The sequence below is a fragment of the Arachis ipaensis genome, chromosome B10 (genome assembly GCF_000816755.2).
Source record: "Arachis ipaensis cultivar K30076 chromosome B10, Araip1.1, whole genome shotgun sequence".
Classification (NCBI taxonomy): Eukaryota; Viridiplantae; Streptophyta; class Magnoliopsida; order Fabales; family Fabaceae; genus Arachis; species Arachis ipaensis.
In genome coordinates this window covers 123,689,038-123,700,523 of record NC_029794.2, presented here as the reverse complement: position 1 = coordinate 123,700,523, position 11,486 = coordinate 123,689,038, and the positions used below count along the sequence as shown (strand labels likewise).

General features: G+C 32.3%; 1 pseudogene; it reads left to right on the top strand.

Annotated features, from left to right (window-relative positions):
• LOC107623276 lies at window positions 4,760-10,043 on the top strand (annotated as a pseudogene).

The window sequence follows — 11,486 nt, the reverse complement described above, 5'->3', positions numbered from 1 at the left end:
TTCTTCCTCCCTTTCCTCTGCCGTGGTAAGCGCACATCTTCCTCCATTATCTCCAACGCCAACAATGATTGAATCTCCAAGACCTCTCCTCCTAGCTTCTTCGTCGCGCTACCAACTCCTTCTCCTCCCCGGCTCAGTCATGGTGGCTTCTGCAGCCTCTTATTGGGCACGCCTGAAATCCATTTCTCACATTCCACCGAAAATTTCAGTAACTCATACCGTCCATTCCTTTAGAAATGCCCACATCTTCATGCTCAACATTAGAATTCACTTCCATAGCATAGAAATTAGTGAAGTTATTGACCAAATTTGGAGTCTTTGTGAATCATTGTTGAAAAGCATCGCGGAGATTGTGAGTTTACTGAGTTGGGTCGGTGGAGATTATGAGAACAGAGTCGTGAACAGTGGCGAGAAGAATGAGAGTATTGAGCTGCATGTAGTTTTGCCAACACCACCTTTGTCACCGAGAAAGACCAGGAGAGTTTCTTGGTTTAGAATGTTCTGCACTGTTCCTTCAAATTCTGCTGATTCGCCATGGCCACACACCCACACGGTTCCTGTTTCTCTCAAATGCAGTATCGAATATTCTGTCAAAGCTTAAAAGAATATTCCGTCAAAACTTAAAATGAGATTTGGCAATTTTTAACCATTAATTATATCTTTTGAACCATGAATTATCATTTATACAAATACAATTATATCTTTTTATAAATAAATTATTGAGCAGTTTAATGGGATTAATTTTGAATATTATTTTTTACTTTACTATAATTAATAAAATTATTAAAAAATATTTTTTTATGTATTCTCTGTCCTCTCTATGTACTCTTTATTTGTACTAATTTTTATAGTATCTTACTATGATTAATATTCTATATCTATTCTATCTATTCTATTATATATCTGCACTTAATGATGGAGTTGACGTGGCATGCTTCTGAGAGTGTTTTCTGATTTATTTCTTTCAATTCTGTAAACTAAATCAATTATAACTAATTAATAATATCAATTAATTAATTTGATTAAACATTCAAATCTCACCTTTTGAGTATTATTTTTTACTTTTATAATAACTAAAATAACTTAAAATAAAAAATTAAAAATTAAAATTCGTATTAGATATTATCTTTAAAATAATACTGATATCATATTAAAATATACGTGGACACAAATATTAGAATATTGTAAGCACATCTGAATATTTTAAAATTAATCTCTTATTTCGTATTGATTTATGTACAAAAATATGTTTTATATATCTAAATATTACTCGACAATGAGATATGACTCAAATGTCCCCGTACTCATTTAAGAGATTGGATTTGAGTTTTTTATCATTGGTAAAAAAAAAATTATTATTCTTATCTTATATATACAAATATTACATATCAATTAATTAATTTGATTAAACATTCAAATCTCACCATTTATTGTAATTTATATAAATTGATTAATTATAATTAATTATATCAATTAATTAATTTAGTTAATTATATTAATGATTTGATTTGATTTGATTGGAGTAAATATCAAATTATTTTAGTAAATAATAAATATGATAACGAAATACATGAATTAATTTAATTAGTTTATTTTTTGTCAAAGACATCTATTTATACGAAATTATAATGTGTTTTCTACTCATTCATTCTCTCTCTCTCCCTCTCTCTCATCTTTTGTGCTTAGGGCTTTAGGATACAATTTTTGTAATTTATTTCATTTTTATTTCTTTTATCATTACTTATACATTTCATTTTTTTTTATATTTTTTAAAGTTGTTTATCTATTTTAGTTGCTCATCCTTAGGTGCATATTTTTTTCCTTCGATCTTTTGATTAACAAAAGAGATGTGTCTTTTTTATGGTATTTTTAAATAATCTTATTATAATTTTATTTTGTAATATTCTCTTTTATCATGTATACTTCATGTGTTTAAGGAGTTGACTTAAAGTTATAATATAATATATAAAATTATAGTATGATTTACATTATGCTGAAATATTTGGACATTATCGTATAGATATTTTTGAATTTATCCATTAAATTCAATCATATAGGATCTTGAAAATTATACAATTATATAATTATTTATTTTTTCATATAATTATTGTATTGGTTACCAATCTAGGAATAATAATTCATTTTTCAATAGAATAAATTATATATTGAATAACAAAAGTTATTATAGTTTCTTTTTACACAAACTAATATACTCAACGACGGTGTTTTGGTAATATTACCAAGAAATATTAATCAATCTAATAGCTTTTGTAATGATATAAGTTTATAAGTTTAGAAACTTACAAATCATGTCATAAAATATAAAATTTTAATTGGTAATCATATTGTTTGACTTCCCGAATGAATATGATACAGTAAATAAAACTGTCAGAGTTAAATTTTAACAAAGACAAATCTCCATAAGTATTGCTATCATCAATGAGAATTGTTTTACTTTTAAAATAAATACTATTTTCTTTCACTGTATTTTCTTCCATTTATGAAGGCTCTGCTGCTAGCCAAGGAGTTATTACATACATAAGGCGGGGTTCGAAACTCTAGTACTTACTTAGGTAGACGGGTGAGATGACCATTGAATTTTTGTGAGAATATTTAAATAATTATTTAAAAAAATTATATGCAATTAATTGGAATAAATTTTGATTTCTAAATTTATAAATTCATTTTCTTTTAAAAATTTTAGGTCATTTGAATTTTGAGAATCATATAAAATTACAGTTACAATTTTCACAATTTTAGCCTTAACTAATTACTTATATTTTCTTTCACTTTTTAAATGTCTTATCCAAATTTAGTAAGAACCTTATCTTAGGTTTATTTATCATTAACTTCTCTCTTAGTTCTTAATTATTTCTTTACATCAATTAGGTTTGCAAATCTAATAGCTAGAAGTGAAGATAACGGGATAAGAAAGTGAAATAGGTTGCGTAAAGAAAGGTTTAGTTTAAAAATTTTTTAAAAAATGTTTGTGCCTTTTAAAAGTATAAATTTGTTTGATAAATTAAAAAGGTTATGTGTTTACTTGTCCTTATTAAAAATTATTTTTAATTTAATTTACCAAACATAAATACTATAACTAACTTTTAAAAAATAAAATCTTTACCAAATTAAACCTAATTTTTTATCAATCTACTCATAATCTAATTAGCTAAATTGTGATTGTGATAAGTTAAACTATATATTCTAATAACTTGACAATACAGCAAGATTGAATCATAGAATATGACCAACAGAGACCGAATCTTACATTGCATATTGCATAAAATTATAAATCTTATCCAAAATATAATTAAAATTAAGAAAATATAATGTAACTTTTTGGATAATTATAGGTAATGTTTAAATCCAAAATAGGCAAGTATATATTAAAGTAGTCTTTCACTTAATTTTTATGATAGTTAGCCTCATGACAAACAAAAATTTAACCAAAAAAGGTTGTTAAATTATTTTTTCTGAAGAACATAAAAATAAAAATAAAGGGGAGAAAATGAAATTTCTATGAATGTTCGTGAGCAAATTAGATGTTCGTGAAAAAATCGACAACAACACAAAATTTCTTTGCCATAGATATCAATGATATAATATAAATGTTATTTTAGCGGCTACTCAAACACAAAAATTTATGGTAAAAACTTAAGTGCAGTCAATTTTACGTGAAGTTGATAACTGAAAGTTTTTAGATAAAAATTTAATCAAATTATTTAACGGCTCTCAACTATCAACTTCACATGAAGTTGACTACATCTGAGTTTTCACCAAAATTCAATATATTAAAAATAAAAATTAAAAAAACATAAATAAATTGAAAGACCATTTTCATATATACCTTGTTAGAAAGGAATAAGCTAAGACGCCATAGAACACATCTCAACATCATCCTTCTTGTGTAACACACTGGAAAACACTTTTTAGAGAACACTTTTAGAGAAAGAGGCAGAAAATAATGAATATTCGTCGTCTTCGGCAGTAGCTTTAGCTTTTGGATTACTATGACGATGCTTGTTCGATTTCATTCCAAACCACTTGTGTATTTTGTTCTTTACGGTCTTCTTTTCGTCGCTCCTGAAATTCTTGAAAGGGTTGTTTGTGACAAGATACTTTTGTCTATGGTAAGCATAACCCTCATCCTGGTGATTGATCATGGATAAAACAAGACCCTCGTTCATGATCTGAGGAACCCTTTGCTTCTCATTAATTTGATTCTTCAAAAATGCTGCCATTAACTTAGTTTCTCTATCAGACCGACCTTGATCCATCTCATTGTCTTTTTCAAATCCTTTTTTCATGGGATTAGAGTTACCTTGTTCTGCCTTTTCTTCAACTGGTTTAAAGCTTTCCATTAAGATATGGTTTTCAAATTATGATACATTGTATTATATATATAATTATTTTAAATCATTTTTAAAAATTTTTGAAATTGAAATTTGAATTGATATAATTTGTTATTTAGAATTTGATACGATTTTTCAGTAACTACTCATAGATAAATTTTTGAAATTATTTAAACTTAAATATCGTTTTAAAATAAAAATCTATTTAAGAGTTAAGGACGTAAATCCTTCTAGCGTACAATATTTCTTTGATTTTAAATTTTAACTACTAAACAACATTGTTAATGATATATAGAATATTTATGCAGGTTTTATTAGATGTACAAACATATGGTATTGAAGTTCTAAATAAGCATAGTCACTAACTTAAAAAAACTTAATTGAGTTTTGGATATTCTTTCTAAAAATTTTGAATTTATTTTCCTTAAGTTAAATGTTCACTGTTCCTCCTCAGAGCTTTTTAGTTTTTCCCTCAAACAAACCCTAGCCATCTAACCTCCACCACCGCCGCAGGGAGTGAGGCACTACCGCCGTCCGTCGCGCTGTCGTCGTTCTCGATGTCTCCAACCCCTGTTCATTCTCACGGTCTCACCAATCGCAGCTTCTTCCTCGGGATCGACGTTCGCGTCTGGTTTTCCTCTGCTCAGCCGCACTTTCGTCCGTCGTCGTGCTCGTCGCCTGATTGCCATAGTCCGTCGCGCTCAACTGCTCTTCCTCACACTCTGCCCAAACTGCTCAGATCAAAGGTAATGGCTTCTCTGCTCACTACTTCACGCCGCCCGCCTCCTCCACGTCACCGGAGCCCTTGGTCCTGAGAGTCTCGTGTTCGATTGTCACGGCAGAGGGCCATACACCGACGTCGCCGGCGGCCAAATTCTAAAGTGGGAAGGAGATGAAGTTGGTTGGACTTAGTTTGCTGTCACCTCTTCCAATAGGTACCAAAATGTGGAGTTTTTTCTAAAATTGTGAACTTTATGTGAATTTGAGGGTTTATATGCCTTAGTTTTTGTTGAAAATAGCGAGTATTCAAATCGGTCTAGATTTTTTTGGAGATTTATTAGTTTTAGAATCAAAAGTTTTGTTTATTGTGTTTTTGTGTTCTGGGTTTGCTAGTGGTAGAAAACTTGATATGAGGATTTGGACACCGTAATGAATATTCGTTCTCTGTTCTTAGTTCTGATCAGAACATTGATTTTTTTTTTTTGGGGGGAATTCTGCTAGTGCTACTCATTAAAATTTGAATCATTGAATGATTAGCTCTGTTTTGGATTGAATGATTACTGATTGGTTGATTTATTTTAGTCCTGTTTTCGTTCTTTGTATTGTTCTGTGTTCTTGCTTTGAATGATTAGCTCTGTCACTGCTGTTGTACTGTGCTGTGCTGAAAAAAATTGTACTGAAATTGTCTTCAAAGCCTGAAATTTTGATAATCCTTGTTAATCTTTGGAAAAGTTTGTTGCTGCTGCCTAATTTTTTGTTGTGTTTTAATTGTTGGTGTTGTTGCTCTGTTACTTTCAATTGTTCTCGTTGGTGCTGTTGTTTTAATTCTAAGTCATTCAATTTTTTTATTAGATATTATGCTTCTAGCTTCATTTTATTGTCATTCATCAATGATTAATTGAACTCTAATTCATTTTATTGCTTCTAATTCATTTGTCTTAGTTTAAGGTGGGATATACGAATTTTTAAATATGGTGATATGGTAAAAAAGTTTTATTTATCTGAGTTTTGGCAAAATACTAGACATTAAACTTTGAATAATATTTTGATGTTTGTATTTGTTTAGGGTGTTTATTATAATCTATTTATTATTTTATTATAAAATGGTTTTTCCGGTTGAACTATAGTTAGACCAGTGAACCAATGATTAGAATTGTTCAATTACCGGTCTGGTTTTCAGAACCTTGTGAAAAACAGAGTTCATGTGAAATATATGTTGCTTTTTTTCTGATTATATTGTTATACATAGAGTACTTAGTTTTTTTTTCTTCTTCTTTTTTTTTTTAAATTTTCAGAGTACATAGGATAGCAATTTGATAAAATTTTTAAATTGAGTTTTAGGATTAGAGAGTTGTGGAGAATAAGGCATTGCAATAGAACGATAATAATTTAACACTTGTTTTTTATTAAAAATAAGTTACCTATTTTTGGTTATTGTACTCTATCTATTGGTCTATGATGTTGAACAATGAGACTCTTATTTGTTGTGGTGTCTCTAGTTGAACAAGTTGAAAACTAAGAAATATAGAGCATCCTGTTTTTGAAGGAGATTCTGTCAAATTCTTTTAAATTATTGTAAGCAAACAGCAACAATGATAATGGTGATGGTGATGTGGGAAGGGGAAGGGTTGTGGTGTGATGTGAAGAAAAAACGATGACATTTGTTTATTATGCAGGGGCCTATTAGCCTCGGAAAGCCAAACCATTTTGTTTAAATGCTCATTCCATCCTTTGACCATTTTGTTAACAGGCCATGTCAGCCGTCACCATTTATTAACCGGTTCTAGGGACTAAATTGTATAACACTATAACATCTTTGATGGTTAGGGGACTGATCTGACATTTCCATATCATTGAAAGAGGTTTAGTCATTCGAAAAAATGGTGAGATTGGAATGTGTATTTACTCTTGATATTAAAAGGTTTCTTTGTTCGCAAACCTGTTAAAGTTAAGCTTTTTGTTTGTATAATGGTTCAAACTGTAACATTTTTCTGTTGTTAACTACGTTAGGGAAAACCGGAAAACAAAAGCAATTACAATCTTGTTGAGCCACAAGATGCATGGTGAAGTTGCACCTGTTTGAGCCATGCTACCAATAGCAACTGCATTGCACCCAAACACCCAAAGCTTTGAACAACACTACCGGAACCTTTGCAACACACTCCTGTCCCTCACCCATTCTCGCTCCCTTCCAAAGGGGCTTCAGCTCCACGCCCATATCCTCAAGACTGGCCTCAACTCCATTCCTCTCCTCTCGCATCACCATATTAACTTCTACTCGAAAACTTGCCTCCCCCACTTCTCCCACAAAGTGTTTGACGAAAGTCCCCATAGAACCTCCACCACATGGAGCTCCTTAATCTCTTCTTTCGCCCAAAACGAACTCCCATTGCTTGCTCTACACTCATTTCTCTGCATGATCCTTAATGGGATCCGTCCAGACGACACACCTTCCCCAGCGCCACCAAGTCGTGTGCCATATTGGGCGATCCCCACATCGGGGAATCATTGCATTGTCTCGCCCTCAAGACTTGGTATGTGGTTGATGTGTTTGTTGGGAGTTCCATTGTTGATATGTATGCCAAGTGTGGCAAAATTTGGTGTGCGAGAAAGGTTTTCGACGAAATGCCCAAACGAAATGTTGTTTCTTGGAGTGGGATGATATATGGGTATGTGCAGATCGGTGAGGATGAGGAGGCCCTCGGATTGTTTAAGAGGGTGATGGGTGAGAAAGATGTTGGGGTTAATGATTTTACTTTGTCTAGTGTTTTGAGGGTTTGTGGAGGCTCCACATTGCTTGAGTTGGGGAAGCAAGTACATGGATTGTGCTTTAAGACAAGCTTTAATTCATCGAGTTTTGTGGGGAGTTCATTGATTTCTTTGTACTCTAAGTGTGGGGTTGTGGAAGGAGCTTACAAGGTTTTTGAGGAGGTGAAGGATAGAAACCTTGGCATGTGGAATGCAATGCTGATTGCATGTGCTCAGCATGCCCATACAAGTAAAATGTTTGAGCTTTTCAAGGAGATGGAGAGTGTTGGGATGAAGCCTAATTTCATAACCTTTTTGTGCATGCTCTATGCTTGTAGCCACACTGGGTTGGTTGAGGAGGGCCAGTATTACTTTGAGATGATGAGAGGCTATGGCATTGAACCAGGGGCACAACATTACTCCACATTGGTGGATATGCTTGGTCGTGCTGGGAAGTTGCAGGAAGCAGTTCAGGTGGTTCAAGAGATGCCTATGCATCCAACAGAATCTGTTTGGGGAGCTCTATTGCTCTCTAATGCTTATGCTGCTGCTGGTAGATGGGAGGAAGCGGCAAGGGCAAGGAAGATGCTGAGGGATCAAGGAATAAAGAAGGAAACTGGTTTGAGTTGGGTGGAGGAAGGGAATAAAATTCACACATTTGCTGCTGGGGATAGGTCTCACGCAAAGACCACGGAAATCTATAAGAAGTTGGAGGAGTTAGGAGAAGAAATGGAGAAGGCTGGTTATGTTGCAGACACATCTTTTGTGCTGAAAGAGGTGGGAGGCGAAGAGAAGAATGAGACTATAAGGTATCATAGCGAAAGGTTGGCCATAGCATTTGGCATCATTACTTTCCCGAAGGAGCGACCAATCAGAGTGATGAAGAATCTGCGTGTCTGTGGCGATTGCCACACTGCAATCAAGTTCATTAGCAAGTGCATTGGGAGGGTGATCATTGTGAGGGACAATAACAGGTTCCACCGATTTGAGGATGGGAAATGCACTTGTGGAGATTATTGGTGATCATAATGATGCTGAGTGACATTAGAATACTGATAACAAAATTGGAGCAGTTCATGACTATAATACATCGTTCTTGATGAACCGTCTTGTTGTTTGAACATTTTCATCCTTTAGTGGTAAGTTTCCTCTTTGCTTGATAACATTACCATCCAGCTTAGTTCCAAAGGATCTATGTAGCAGCGTCCAGCGGTTTCCGATTTTTGGTTGCATGGAGTCATGGACAAGACATTTTTCTTTAAGCAATTGTATGCTGTAGATTGATCAAATGTTTCCTTTACTATTATTATTCTTACTCCTCAATTTTGCCTATCAGATTCATAAATTCACTTGAAATTAATTTATTACTCTGCCATTTCAATAGTTTACAGCTTCTTAGCAATTGTTATCAATTGTCTTAGTAATCAACAAAAAGTTTCGGCATAAATTAATCATTGGACTACTCATACAATTACCTTTACATAGAATACTATTTGCATCCTTGTTCAACTACTCATGTACTCTCTTCTGAGTTCTGTGATTGGACAGAGCAGTGGATAGTGGATACTCAGGTATGATATTCAGGCTTCCATACCCTTTAGTCTAGCTGCTTTTTGCATTAATTGTATGAAATAAGAAATTCTAAATTAATAATTCAATTAATGAAATTAATATGGGATTAATGCTTCTCACTGTAAACAGGCGGGGAGGTCAACGCAATGCTGCAATGCAATCGTTTTCGGCAGCAAAGCAATGCCTGAGGCAGCCGGACACTGGGGCGTGACTTAGGACGCACGTCATTGCAGTATCAAACTGAAACGGCTTTCTTAATTGTTGAACGGCGGCGCGTGGTGTCGAACGGAGGAACGTACAGGAACGACGTCCACCGGAAGACGACAGCGGCTTGCTCGGTGCGAATGAGGCATCCCACCATGGTGGCTAAGGTTTTGAGAAGAAGCGCCTGCGACGGTGCTCATCTGGTGGCCGGCGGGGTTACGGAAGTCTGGCGGTGGTCGGTGGTAGATCCTAAAAGTGCAATGGACGCCGTCAAAAGAGAGTCACACCCACGTGCTAAGTTACTAATCAATTAGGGTTTATGTGGTTATTACTTTCACAATGCACTGTAAATAGGGTTAGAGTTAAATTAGGTTAACTTTTAAGGGTTTTTTTTTCTTTAAAATGGGCTGGATCTTTTTATTTGTCTATGGATTTTTTTTCCTTTGTTACGTGTAATATTTTTTTTACATTAATTTCGTTTATTTAATAGTAAAATAAACTAGACATAATTCTATCATATAATACTCTCTTTTCTTATTCTCTTATGTATTTTGGTTTGTATAGTTTCTGTTGTTTTCATTTTCTTGTTCGTTTTTCTTTTTAATTTTGTTGAAGCCCTGACAATTAATAAAAACAAAAAGCAAAGGGAGACAGAAAAATATATAAAGTATAAAAAGAACTTAAATATATACACACATTTAATACTAGTATTTCTATAAGGTTTAATTACTCTGTTGGTCCCTATAGTTTTGTAAAATTTTCAATTAGATCTCTATATTTTTTTTTCTTTTAATTGAGTCTTTGCACTAATTTTTTTTTAATTGGGTCTCTACACTTTTTTTCTTTTTATTTAGCTTCCTATACCAATTCTTTTTTAGTTGGATCTCTATAAAATTAAGCTAATTACTACTAAGAGGGATTTAATTAAAAAAAAAATTAGTGCATGGACCCAATTAAAAAGAAAAAATATATAAAAACCTAATTAAAAATTTCACGAAACTATAGGGACCAACAGAATAATTAAACCAAAATAAAACAGTCAAATTATCAAAGTTTAACTATGTATAAAATTCCTGATGTTATATATTTTATGTAATGGAATACTAAATAATAACACAAAAAAAATATTAGTTTATTCAACATCCTAATTTTATAAATTTTTTTTATTTGAAAAATAAGTGTATTCTGCTAAATATTTTATATTTTTATATGTATTTAGTTTAAATTAGATGTACTACATTATTACCTACAAAATAAATGTGACTTAAAATTTTAAGAAAATTAAAAATATACTTGTATAAAATAAAGACGTATATACAATAATTAAAAAAGTAAAAAAAAAAAGAATAAAGAAAAAGACCGATCTTGTTATTAAACTACTCTTTCACTTTAACCTATGACAACAATAAAGAAGTCTCGTAACCCACAAATTCAACCCAACAAAATACATAAATTCAATTACAATTTTAGTCTTCATTATTTTATCTTATCTTATCTTTTTTTTTTATGTTATTTTCTTATCTTATCTTATCTTATCTTTACCTTTATCTTTCGTAGGCAATGCTATATATATTTAGTTTTTTACCTTCACAATTTAATCAATCAACATACAATAAAAATTATTCATTTTTCTTTTCTTATTCTTTCATAATTTTATCATGGTATCAGAGCCTTCGTATTCTCATTGAAGAGGATACGTAAGCTATCATCTTTCCGGTGAGACTGCTTCTTTTTCAACCTTCTCCCACAATGAATAATCAATCTTCCAATTTAGCTCAGAATCCAACCCATCTCTGTTATATCCATCCAAGTAAAAATCCAACATCAGTTTTGGTTACCCCTGTTATAATAGGAAACAACAATCATTCATGAAATAGTCATTATGGCCTG